This window comes from Hemitrygon akajei, chromosome 17 (genome assembly GCF_048418815.1).
Source record: "Hemitrygon akajei chromosome 17, sHemAka1.3, whole genome shotgun sequence".
Lineage (NCBI taxonomy): Eukaryota > Metazoa > Chordata > Chondrichthyes > Myliobatiformes > Dasyatidae > Hemitrygon > Hemitrygon akajei.
The window spans coordinates 60,569,181-60,582,729 of record NC_133140.1 but is presented as its reverse complement, the minus strand read 5'-3'; the positions used below and the strand labels follow the sequence as shown (position 1 = coordinate 60,582,729).

The 13,549-nt window shown below is 37.5% G+C and overlaps 1 protein-coding gene across 3 annotated transcripts in view; it reads left to right on the top strand.

The window, feature by feature from the left end:
• The window catches only part of adat1 (adenosine deaminase tRNA specific 1), a 70,939-nt gene that overhangs the window by 36,007 nt on the left and 21,383 nt on the right, over positions 1 to 13,549 (top strand). The window lies entirely within an intron of this gene.

Genomic DNA, 13,549 nt, shown 5'->3' with positions numbered 1-13,549 from the left:
AACAGGTCTAACTCTTGATGTATTTGTTATTTCATAGCTCAGTTACTTTGTTTATCTATCTTCTCCATTATGACTGAAATTTTTGTAATTGAGCCTCTTGTACTTGAAGAAATCAGTGTTCATGTAACTTTTGCAAGTAGCATTAGGGTAACCCAAAATGCTACTTTAATTCTTTCCAGAAATGGTATGAAACAATTTATAATCCAGCATTTTAGCCAGAATACATAAATTAAGTTTAAATCATGTACAGGTTGCTAATGAGAGATGTTATTAAAAGAGATGTAAAAGTGGAATCCCTCCTTATCCGCGGATTCCACATGCACGGATTCAACCAACCGCGGATCAGGAAAACTCAGAAGTTCTCTCTCCAGCACTCGTTATTTGAGCAAAGAGACTACACGGTTCCGGAATATTAAGTGTGTAGTAGAGAAAGGTGAGGCGGAACAAGTGATAAGGAGGACACATGTACAGAGGGATGGTCTGACGGAACATGGAGTTAAATGTGCAGAAAGAATAAGTAAATTTAGGAAGGACAACAAAATTCAAGGGGCGTATAGCCCGATGGGAGTTCGGGGAGCTGGGTTAAGCACAATAGGCAGCGATTCAAACAGAGAGAGGAGAAATGGGCTAAAAATTCTATATCTTAATGCACGAAGTGTCAGAAATAAGGCGGATGAGCTTGAAGCTCAGGTGCAAATAGGTAACTATGATGTTGTTGGGATAACGGAGACATGGCTGCAGGGAGATCATACCTGGGAAATGAATGTACAAGGGTATACGTGCTATCGTAGGGACAGAAATGTGGGCAGAGGGGGTGGGGTGGCCCTGTTGATGAGGAATGAGATTCAGTCCTTTGCAAAGGGGGACATAGGATCAGGAGAAGTGGAGTCTGTGTGGATAGAACTGAGGAACAGTAAGGACAAAAAGACCCTAATGGGTGTTGTCTACAGGCCCCCAAACAGTAGCATGGATATTGGGTGCAAGTTGAATAGGGAGTTAACATTGGCATGTGGCAAAGGTAATGTCGCAGTAGTTATGGGGGATTTCAACACACAGGTGAACTGGGAGAATCAGGTTGGTGCTGGACCCCAGGATAGGTAGTTTGTAGAGTGCCTACGGGATGCATTCTTGGAACAGCTTGTACGAGAGCCGACCAGGGACAAGACTATTCTGGATTTAGTGTTGTGTAATGAACAGGATTTGATAAGCGATCTTGAAGTAAAGGAGCCATTAGGAGGTAGTGACCATAATATGAGAAGTTTTTATCTGCAATTTGAGAAGGATAAGGGCAGATCAGAGGTGTCAGTGTTGCAGTTGAACAGGGGTGACTATGGAGCCATGAGGGAGGAGCTGGCCAAAGTTAAATGGACGGATATCCTAGCAGAAAAGACAGTGGAACAGCAATGGCAGGTATTCTTGGGAATAATGCACAAGGTGCAAAATCAGTTCATCCTCGGAGAAGGAAGGATTCAAAGGGGGGAAAGGGGCCACAGTGGTTGACAAAGGAAGTCAGAGATTGCATAGCATTAAAAAAAAAAGAAGTATGACAGAGCTAAGGTGAGTGGGAGGACAGATGATTGGGAAATTTTTAAGGAACAACAGAACTTAACTAAAAAGGCAATACGGGGAGAAAAAATGAGGTACGAACGCAAGCTAGCCAGGAATATAAAGGAGGATAGCAAAAGCTTTTTTTTTAGGTATGTGAAGAGAAAGAAGATAGTTAAGAACAATGTTGGGTCCTTGAAGAATGAATTGGGTGAAATTGTTATGGGAAACAGAGAAATGGAAGAAGAATTTAATAAGTACTTTAGATCTGTCTTCACTAGGGAAGACACAAGCAATCTCCCAGATGTATGGATGGGCCAAGGACATAGGGTGACAGAGGAAATGAAACAGATTGACATTAGGAAGGAAACGGTGATGAGTAGACTGATGGGACTGAAGGCTGACAAAGCCCCAGGTCCAGATGGTCTGCATCCTAGGGTACTAAAGGAGGTGGCTCTGGAAATTGCGGATGCATTGGTAATCATTTTCCAATGTTCCTTAGATTCAGGATCAGTTCCTGAGGATTGGAGAATGGCTAATGTTATCCCACTTTTTAAGAAAGGAGGGAGGGAGAAAACAGAAAACTATCGTCCTGTCAGCCTAACATCAGTAGTAGGGAAGATGCTAGAGTCCATTATTAAAGATGAAATAGTGGCATATCTAGATAGCAGTGATAGGATTGGGCCAAGCCAGCATGGATTTACCAAGGGCAAATCATGCTTGACTAATCTATTGGAGTTTTTCGAGAATGTAACCAGGAAGTTAGACAAGGGAGATCCAGTGGATGTTGTGTACCTCGATTTTCAGAAGGCATTTGATAAGGTCCCACATAGGAGATTGGTGGGTAAAATCAGAGCTCATGGCATTGGGGGGAAGATATTGACGTGGATAGAAAAGTGGTTGGCAGATAGAAAGCAAAGGGTAGCGGTGAATGGGTGTTTCTCGGAATGGCAGGTGGTGACTAGTGAGGTGCCACAGGGCTCAGTATTGGGACCACAGCTGTTTACGATTTACATCAACAATTTAGATGAAGGCATTGAGAATAACATCAGCAAGTTTGCTGATGATACTAAGCTGGGTGGCGGTGTGACATGTGATGAGGATGTTAGGAGAATTCAGGGTGACTTGGATAGGCTGGGTGAGTGGGCAGATACTTGGCAGATGACGTTTAATGTGAATAGGTGTGAGGTTATCCACTTTGGGAGTAAGAACAGGAAGGCAGAGTATTATCTGAATGGTGTAAAGTTAGGTAAGGGAGAAATACAAAGAGATCTAGGAGTCCTTGTTCATCAGTCACTGAAGGTGAATGAGCAAGTGCAGCAGGCAGTGAAGAAGGCTAATGGAATGTTGGCCTTTATTACAAAGGGAATTGAGTACAAGAGCAAGGAAATCCTTTTGCATTTGTACAGGGCCCTGGTGAGACCACACCTGGAGTATTGTGTACAGTTTTGGTCTCCAGGGTTAAGGAAGGACATCCTGGCTGTAGAGGAAGTGCAGCGTAGATTCACAAGGTTAATTCCTGGGATGTCTGGACTGTCTTACGCAGAGAGGTTAGAGAGACTGGGCTTGTACACGCTGGAATTAAGGAGATTGAGAGGGGATCTGATTGCAACATATAAGATTATTAAGGGATTGGACAAGATAGAGGCAGGAAATATGTTCCAGATGCTGGGAGAGTCCAGTACCAGAGGGCATGGTTTGAGAATAAGGGGTAGGTCATTTAGGACAGAGTTAAGGAAAAACTTCTTCTCCCAGAGAGTTGTGGGGGTCTGGAATGCACAGCCTCAGAAGGCAGTGGAGGCCAATTTTCTGGATGCTTTCAAGAAGGAGCTAGATAGGTATCTTATGGATAGGGGAATCAAGGGATATGGGGACAAGGCAGGAACTGGGTATTGATAGCAGATGATTAGCCATGATCTCAAAATGGTGGTGCAGGCTCGAAGGGCCGAATGGTCTACTTCTGCACCTATTGTCTATTGTCATGTACAGACTATTTTTTCTTGTCATTATTCCCTAAACAATACAGTATAACAACTATTTACATAGCATTTACATTGTATTAGGTATTATAAGTAACCTAGAGATGATTTAAAAGTACAGGCAGTCCCCGGGTTATGAATTAGTTCCATTCCTGAGTCCGTCTTTAAGTTGGAACAAGTACATCCGGTATTATTTAGCGTCAGTTAGTCAAACGTTTTTCTTAGTATATAGTACATATTTTACCTTTCTACGCATATAAAACACTTAAGAAACATAAGTATTTCAATAATTAAACCACTGCTTTGCTAAGTAATAATTGTAGCTTGCATCGGGGCAGGGCCTTTCACATGCTCCATTAAAATTGTTCCGATCGTTAACCGACTGTAGCCTAATGTTTTTCCAATGACCGATGGCGTTTCACCTCTTTCCGATTGCTTTATTACTTCCACCTTATTTTTAATCGCGATCGTGATTATTTTCGTGAACAGAAACACTGCGGATTCAGAGCTCTGCTGGGTCCTAAAGACCTCCGCTCGGAGACAGGTTAAATAAGGGACTTGAGCATCCGCGTTTTTTGGTGTCTGTGGGGGCTCTTGGAACCAATCCCCCGCGGATAAGGAGGGCCGACTGTATGACCTTCTGAAGAAATGAAGTTTCAGAGTTGTAGTATTAAATTTTCAATACCATTTAAGTTGTTTGACAGCAGTCAATTCTCATGCTGTCAATTTCACATAACTGCTGAAATAAAGTTAAAATAAATTTTGGTAATTCTTTTCATAGTGGAAAACTTGCACATGCCACTGCATATCCCACTACTGCTGAACATGTTAGCTAGGGATAAATGCACCTTTTGGACATTCTTAGATCAATGACAGCGTTAGGTTATCTGCTGTAATGCCCCCTTTTATGATCATGTGCCGAAGTTTGTAAACTCTGTCCAACTTAAAAGTGCTTTTCTGAACACGTATTGAGCGGATGGAGTTTTGAATTTTTTGGGGTCAGATAAAACAGGAGGCCATTATTATAAGATGGTCATAAAACAGCAATGTCGGTCATTGAGAAGAAAGCTTAGCCCAGAGAGCAGTGAGAATGTGAAATATGGTACCACAGGAAAAACTTGAGGTAAATAGTATATGTAGATGTGTTTAAGTATATTTAAGATAGTGTATAAAGGAGAAAGAAATGTAGGATTACACTGATGAAGTTGATTAAGAAAGATGTAAGAAGGCTTGTGGAGAGTCAACAGTGGTGTGTTGGGACAGTTCTGTTCCTGTGTTGTATATTTTGTGTAACTTTCATTAGCTGAATAAAAGTGTTTAATGCAGAATATTTGTTTATTATAAAGGTACTGTATTTATAAATGAAATGCTTTTGTTCCATAGTGTGTAGTCTATTTAAAGTATGAACTTTTTTTATTATTCATTTTTCATGATCTGAGGGTTGCTGTTAAAATCAGCATTTGTTGTCTGTCTAATTGCTGTTGAGAAGAGAGCAATGAACAGTTGTCATCCTCTGAAAAAATTCTCACAGTGATACTGGTTATGGAGTTCAAGGGTTTGGACCCGACAACAATAAAGGACCAGCAATATATTTCTAAGTCAGATTGCACTGGGAGAGGAGCTGCAAGTGGGTTCTGTTACTCTCCACCCGCTGCCCTCGTTTTGTTGGTGATGCGGTTGGAGTAGCCCAGGCAAGTAACTGCAGTGCATTATGTCAGCTATGTACTTGTGGCAGAGATTATGAATATTTATGATGATGGTGTGCCATCAACCAGGCTGCTTTGGTCCTCAATGGTGTTGAACTTCCGGAGAGCTGTTGGAGTTGTATTTATTGAGGCAAGACCACTGCTGATTTGTATCTTGTAAATAGTGGAGATTTCAGAATCTGAGGAGGCGAGGCACTATCTGCAGTATACCCTGCCTCTGATCTGCTCTTGAAGGCATGGTACTTAAGTAGTTGATTCAGTTGTGTTTCTTTTCAATAGTGACCCCTATGATGTTGATGTTGGAAAACTAGCCACTGTAGTGCACCTGAATATCAAGGGTAGGTGGTTAGATATTCTCGTATTAGAGCTGGCTGTTACTTGAAACTCACATGCTGAAACTTCTATTTACCATTCATCAGCCATGTCTAGAATGTTAAGTCTTGGTTCATCCAGGCAAGGACAACTTAATTTTATGATGAGTTGCACAAGGAATTAAAGTTCATGTTGTTTAGTGGAAGCTGCCTGTGCATGCTTTCTTTTACAATGGTTCTCTTTTTGTCTGCCACATGGACTTCAGGAGCAATATCTTGATCTAGTCATAGGCAAAAGAGTTTGCACCATCACAGACATCAGATAAACAGCATTACAACAATATAGAAAATCATAAACTCTATGCAGATTTTGCAAGTACACAGTTAGAACAATAAAACAAAGTCCATTGCAGTGCAAAGTGGTCATAGTATTGCTATCCCAAGGTAGGTCATTTAGGTTGTGCAGGCTGGTTAAAGACCAAATAGTTGAAGGGAAGTGGCTATCTGTAGTGCACAATTGATGGTTCTGTCCAAGCAGATTGCCTACTCCTCTTGGGGTTACGATCGTGCCCAGGTGACCCTGGAGAAGGAGCTGGTGGTATCCGTGAGTACAGTGGGGGATTTCTGGGAATGAGTGTGTTGTTAAGAGTGATAATGATATTCTAATTTGAAACTATGAATAGTGTGTTTTATGTAGTCTGAATATTGTGTATAGGTTTTTGTGATACTGTAGTAATTGAATAAACTTTGTATGTACAGTATGTATATTATTCAACAAGAGTAGCTACTCTTGAACCTACTGATAATGGGATAAAGATCACAAGAGAATGGACATGAAGTCTCAAGATGGCGCTTATGGAGTGAAGCGGTTTTAAGCTTCACTCCAATCCTTTTACTTTTTTCTACCTACAAGCACCCCCTAATTGACCTGTTTATACCTATTCTAAAGGGGTTCAGACATATGAAATCTTTTTCAACTGTTTGAATCATCTAAAACTCGTTGAAATGTCTAAAGCAAAGGAATTGAAACAGACGAAAGAACCGTTAACTTTGGAAGCAATTGCGAAACTTATGGACGATGGACTTGAAAAACTGGAGAATAAATTAACCTCAAAGCTTTCTACGTTGGATGAAATTTTAAAGACACTTGATGCAAAACTTCAATCACTTACACTGGATTCACAAAAACAACAAGCAAGTATTTTAGTTCTTGAAGATGCCGCTCACCAGAGAGGTCGTATAATTGAAACTCTGCAACAACAGCAAGCTTCGACTTCTCAACTGCTGGATCGTTATAAATCTAAAATCACTGATCTTGAAAACCGCTCTCGAAGACAAAATCTCCGGATAATTGAGCTTCCGGAAAATTTTGAGAACAGTGATCTCACTGTATTTTTCACCAAATTTTTAATGGATGTCTTCGGCTCAGAAGTACTGGATACCCCTCCAATAATCGACCGTGCACATCGCATTTCTTGTTTTCAATCAGATTCAGGTTTGAAACCACGACAAGTAATTCTCCAGATCCATTATCCTCATACCAAAGAACGTTTGATTTGGGCTGCCCGGAAAAGGGGTATGATCAGCTTTAAAAATTTTAAATTCCGTATTCTGGAAGACTATAGTCCCGAAGTTTTAAGGGCAAGAATGGCTTTTAAATTGGTTATGTCGGAAATTCATCAGGAAGGTTACAAGCAAGTGCTGTTATTTCCAGCACAATTGAGAGTTACTCTCAATGATGGGACTTATCGGCTGTTCAAATCTCCAATGGATGCTCAAAGATTCCTTGAAGAATAATACTTTTTTTTACAACGGGTTGACTAATGTAATAATTAGTTTATAGATTTGGATCTTTTATAAAATGATATTTTTTTTACGTGATGGCTTACACGTATTTCTTACACACAGTAAAAGTCCGTTTTTGATTTTATTCTGAGTTTGTTCTTTTTATATTATTATTCTGTTAGTTTTGAAAGTAACTCATTAGGGTTTTCTTTTAAGTTCATATACACTTTTTAATATTTTTAATGTTTAAATATTAAGATTTTTTAAAAATAAAAAACTTTTCTAAGATGTCGTTTCTTTTCCCTGAAATACCTTAGTGCTTGGATATGTCACATCCGTTTTGATGTGTCTGAATAAGTTTAAGGACTTTCTTTTAAAACACTAATACAATATTATCCATTTATGGGTTTTATCTTTTTAATTTTTTTAAAAATCCTTTTGTTTTATATATATAATACTAATTTTATACTTTAATCTTTGTTATACTAACCCTTTCTTATAATATGGGTGGTTTGTATCTTTTATTTAACTTTTTTGTTTGAGTTGCCGTCTTGAGACATGGGGGTAAATTTAGTCTTAGATCGCTTGCTTGCCTCTTTTTAGCTTTTTTCTTGGGGTTTTGAGGGTGGAGGGAGGGGGATTTTTCTTTTTTCTTTTCTTTTTGCTTGCTTCATGCTTAGTTTTACTTCATGGGCTGACTCGAAACTACAAAAATGGTTGCAGTGTCATGACTTCCGGTTCCTCCTTGAACTTACTTCCCTCTTCTGGATTCATAAGTTCATCTTTTTTTTAACCTTATGTGTTAATTGTAATAAATATTGGCAATATGGATAAGATTATTAATTTTGTTTCTTGGAATACTAATGGTTTAAATCATCCGATCAAACGGAAAAAAATATTCAAAGTATTCCACAGAATGAATGCCAATATTATCTTTGTACAAGAGACTCGTGTGAGGAAGGTGGATAGTCAACGTTTTTTTAGGTTTTGGAAAGACCAACAGTATCACTCGAATTCCCAAACCAAAGTAAGAGGCGTTCCCATTTTTATAGATTTTTCAACCTCCTTTATACACTATGAAATAATTTCAGACCCACAAGGTAGATTTTTGCTTATTGCTGGTCTACTTTTTAATGAAAAAGTTGTTTTACTTAATGTTTATGCTCCAAACACTGATTGTCCTGAATTTTTAAAGTCTCTATTTACATCCTTTCCTAATTTGAATCAGTACATGCTGATAATGGGTGGGGATTTTAACTGTTGCTTAAACCCTTCGATGGATAGATCTAAGCCCACCCAAGCTCTTCCGAATAAATCGGCCTCTCTTATTAATTCCTTTATGATTGATTCTGGAATTTCCGAAATTTGGCATTTTTTACACCCCAATGACAAAGAATTTTCATACTTTTCTCATGTTTATCATAATTATTCAAGAATTGATTACTTTTTTATTGATCACTGTTTACTTACAGATGTTATTGATTGTAAATATGACTCCATTACCATTTCTGACCATGCACCTTTGAAGCTATCTATTAAGACAATGGACTCATCTACTAATGCTAAATCTTGGAGGTTCAACTCTATTTTATTGCAGGACTTAGACTTTCTTAATTTTATTAAACAACAAATTGATTTGTTTTTCTCAACAAATTCTACAGCAGAGATCTCTAGTGGAATTTTATGGGACACTTTTAAAGCATTTATTCGTGGACAGATTATTTCAGACTCTGCCGGAGTTAGGAAACTAACTAATTCTAAAATATTAACATTGGTTGATAAAATCAAAGCAATTGATAAGATTTATTCAGTGACCCCCAGCAAAGAACTTTATAAGGAAAGAGTTGAACTTCAAATGGAGCATAGTTTGTTATTATCCTCTTCGATTGAAAATCAGTTAATTAAATCTAGAACCCAGTTTTATGTTCATGGAGATAAGTCTGGAAAATTATTGGCTAATCAATTGAAAACTGCTTCGGTTAAACGACAAATTACTAGGATTCGTAAACGAGATGGCACTCTGACGATTGACCATAAAGAGATAAATAAAGTCTTTCAAGATTTTTATAATTCTTTATATCAATCAGAATTTGTTGAGGATGCTTCTATAATAGATGAATTTTTAAGAAAATTGAATATCCCAAAATTAACAACAAAGGATAGTGTATTCCTAGATGCACCTATTACGGAAACTGAAATAAAAGAGGCTACTTTTTCAATGAATTCCGGTAAAGCTCCTGGTCCGGATGGTTACACTGTAGAATTTTTAAAATCCTTTTCCTCTATACTTTCTCCTTGGCTTTGTAAAATTTTTAAAGATGCGTTAACTATAGGTAAATTGCCACAATCTTTTTATGAAGCTTCTATTTCTTTAATTCTTAAAAAAGATAAAGACCCTACTGAATGTGCATCCTATCGGCCTATATCCTTGCTGAGTACTGATTTTAAGATTTTTAGTAAAATTTTGGCCACTAGATTAGAAAATATATTACCTCGAATTATTTCTGAAGATCAGACTGGATTTATTAAAAACCACTACTCATCTTTTAAACATTAGAAAATTAATTAATATTATTTATACTCCTTCACCCAAAATACCAGAATGTGTCATTTCCTTAGATGCTGAAAGAGCATTTGATAGAGTTGAATGGCCATATTTATTTAATACGTTGCAGCATTTTAATTTTAGTTTGAAATTTATATCATGGATTAAATTAATATACTATAAATCCTTGGCTTCGGTTTTTACCAATAATCAAAGATCTCCTTTTTTTCAGTTATTCCATGGTACAAGGCAAGGCTGTCCTTTAAGTCCTTTGCTATTTGACATTGTTTTGGAACCTTTAGCTATAGCCATTCGTGTATCACCTAATATTTTGGGTATTACTCATGGGGAAGGGACGTATAAGTTATCATTATATGCTGATGATTTGTTACTATATATATCCGACCCTGAGAGATCTATTCCTGCTATTTCGTCCTTGCTTTTTCAGTTTAGTAACTTTTCTGGTTACAAATTGAATTTTAATAAGAGCGAATTATTTCCATTAAATATGCAAGTTCTAATTTATAAACATTTACCATTTAAAGTTGTCACAGATTATTTTACTTATTTGGGTATTAAAATTACCAAAAAACATAAAGATTTATTTAAAGTTAATTTTTTACCTTTAATTGACCAAATTAAGCAACTTGCTACCAGGTGGTCTCCATTATCTTTGTCATTGGTTGGTCGAATTAATGCTATTAAGATGATGGTATTACCCAAATTTTTATATTTATTTCAAGCATTACCAATTTTTATTCCTAAATCTTTTTTTGATATTATTGACTCCAAAATATCTTCCTATCTGTGGCAGAATAAAAATCCTAGACTAAGCAACAAATATTTACAGAAACCTAAGAAGGAGGGTGGTTTGGCTTTGCCATACCTGAGATTTTACTATTGGGCAGTTAATATACGATATTTAATATTTTGGACACAAGAATTTACTTTAGCAGCTTGCCCACAATGGGTAAATTTGGAATGTAAATCTATACAAGACTTCTCATTGTTTTCAATTTTAGGATTTTCACTTCCTCTTTCTTTATCTAAATTGAATAAACAAATAACTAATCCAATAGTTAACCATACTATTTGTTTAAACAAGCAATTGAATATGGTTTCAATTTCGTAAATTTTTTGGCTTGAATAAGTTCATCTTATCAAGCCCTATAATATCTAACTTTCTTTTTCGGCCCTCTTTTAGGGATCAAGTCTTTGTTTTATGGAAAACAAAAGGTATAGCATGTTTTCGTGATCTATTTTTAGATAATAGTTTTATGTCCTTTGAACAGCTATCTAATAAATATAATTTACCTAAAACTCATTTTTTTTTAGATATTTGCAAGTTAGAAATTTCTTGAATAATAAGTTACAGTCTTTTCCGAAATTATGTCCATCGGACATTACGGAATTTTTTTTAGCTCTGAATCCTTGTCAGAAGGGTTTAGTAGCCACCATTTATAATATGATCATGAAAATACTGCCAGAAGTATCAGAAAAAATTAAGAAGGAATGGGGAAAAAGAACTTCATTGTCTTATACCCACTGAGCAGTGGGAGAAAATTTTACAATTAGTCAATTCAATAGACAATAGACAATAGGTGCAGAAGTAGACCATTCGGCCCTTCGAGCCTGCACCGCCATTTTGAGATCATGGCTGATCATCTACTATCAATACCCGGTTCCTGCCTTGTCCCCATATCCCTGGATTCCCTTATCCATAAGATACCTATCTAGCTCCTTCTTGAAAGCATCCAGAGAATTGGCCTCCACTGCCTTCCGAGGCAGTGCATTCCAGACCTCCACAACTCTCTGGGAGAAGTTTTTCCTTAACTCTGTCCTAAATGACCTACCCCTTATTCTCAAACCATGCCCTCTGGTACTGGACTCTCCCAGCATCTGGAACATATTTCCTGCCTCTATCTTGTCCAATCCCTTAATAATCTTATATGTTGCAATCAGATCCCCTCTCAATCTCCTTAATTCCAGCGTGTACAAGCCCAGTCTCTCTAACCTCTCTGCGTAAGACAGTCCGGACATCCCAGGAATTATCCTTGTGAATCTACGCTGCACTTCCTCTACAGCCAGGATGTCCTTCCTTAATCCTGGAGACCAAAACTGTACACAATACTCCAGGTGTGGTCTCACCAGGGCCCTGTACAAATGCAAAAGGATTTCCTTGCTCTTGTACTCAATTCCCTTTGTAATAAAGGCCAACATTCCATTAGCCTTCTTCACTGCCTGCTGCACTTGCTCATTCACCTTCAGTGACTGATGAACAAGGACTCCTAGATCTCTTTGTATTTCTCCCTTACCTAACTTTACACCGTTCAGATAATAATCTGCCTTCCTGTTCTTACTCCTAAAGTGGATAACCTCACACTTATTCACATTAAACGTCATCTGCCAAGTATCTGCCCACTCACCCAGCCTATCCAAGTCACCCTGAATTCTCCTAACATCCTCATCACGTCACACTGCCACCCAGCTTAGTATCGTCAGCAAACTTGCTGATGTTATTCTCAATGCCTTCATCTAAATCATTGATGTAAATTGTAAACAGCTGTGGTCCCAATACCGAGCCCTGTGGCACCCCACTAGTCACCACCTGCCATTCCGAGAAACACTGATTCACCGCTACCCTTTGCTTTCTATCTGCCAACCCGTTTTCTATCTATTCTTCTTCTATTTGTGCTAAACATGCCCTAATACAATTTAAGGTTGTACATAGAGCTCATATGTCTAAGGATAAACTTGCTCGATTTTATTCTTATGTTAATCCAACTTGTGACAGATGTCATTCTGAAGTTGCTTCATTGACCCACATGTTTTGGTCTTCCCCTTGTTTGCAAAATTACTGGAAAGATATTTTCAGTATTATTTCAACAGTTCTGAATATCAATTTCCAATCGCATCCTATTACTGCAATTTTCAGTTTACCAATGGCGGATAATAGTCGTTTATCCCCCTCAACTCAACGGATGATTGCATTTGTTACATTAATGGCTAGAAGATCTATTCTATTGAATTGGAAAGAAATTAATCCTCCAACTATATTTCAGTGGTTTTCTCAAACTATCTCTTGTTTGAGCTTAGAAAAAATTAGAAGTGTTGTCTTTGATCCTTCAGTTAAATTTGAAGAAACTTGGAGACCATTTATTCAATATTTTCATACGAGTTAAACTGTCTTTTCCTAAACCTCACTTTTATTATCCTTAATTATTTGGATGGAGGTACGGAGTTATTGGCCCTACTGTATATATTTGACATAATGCAATGGCCCATGTTGGTTAGTTTTCCCCCCTCTTTTTTGGTTTTTTTTTTACTTCCTTTGTTCGTAATTACTATGAGTTTGGGAGGTTATTATATATGGATTATCATCTATTTAAATGTTTACTTAAACTATTAACTATGTACTCTCAAACTCTGTATTCATGTTTCATTTATGTTTGTTTAAAAATTAATAAAAAGATTTAAAAAGAAAGAAAGGGAAAATAAACTCATGTACACTACTCCAAAAAAAAAGAATGGACTCCATTGAACGGGTATTATGCTCATACACAGCTGCCACCCGAAATATTTCTGCTTTTTCTTCCTCCCACCCTCCATTGTACAGCTTCCAAAACTAGCCACATGTACAGCTCCCAGCTCCGAATGGAAATTCACAGGACAGAAAGA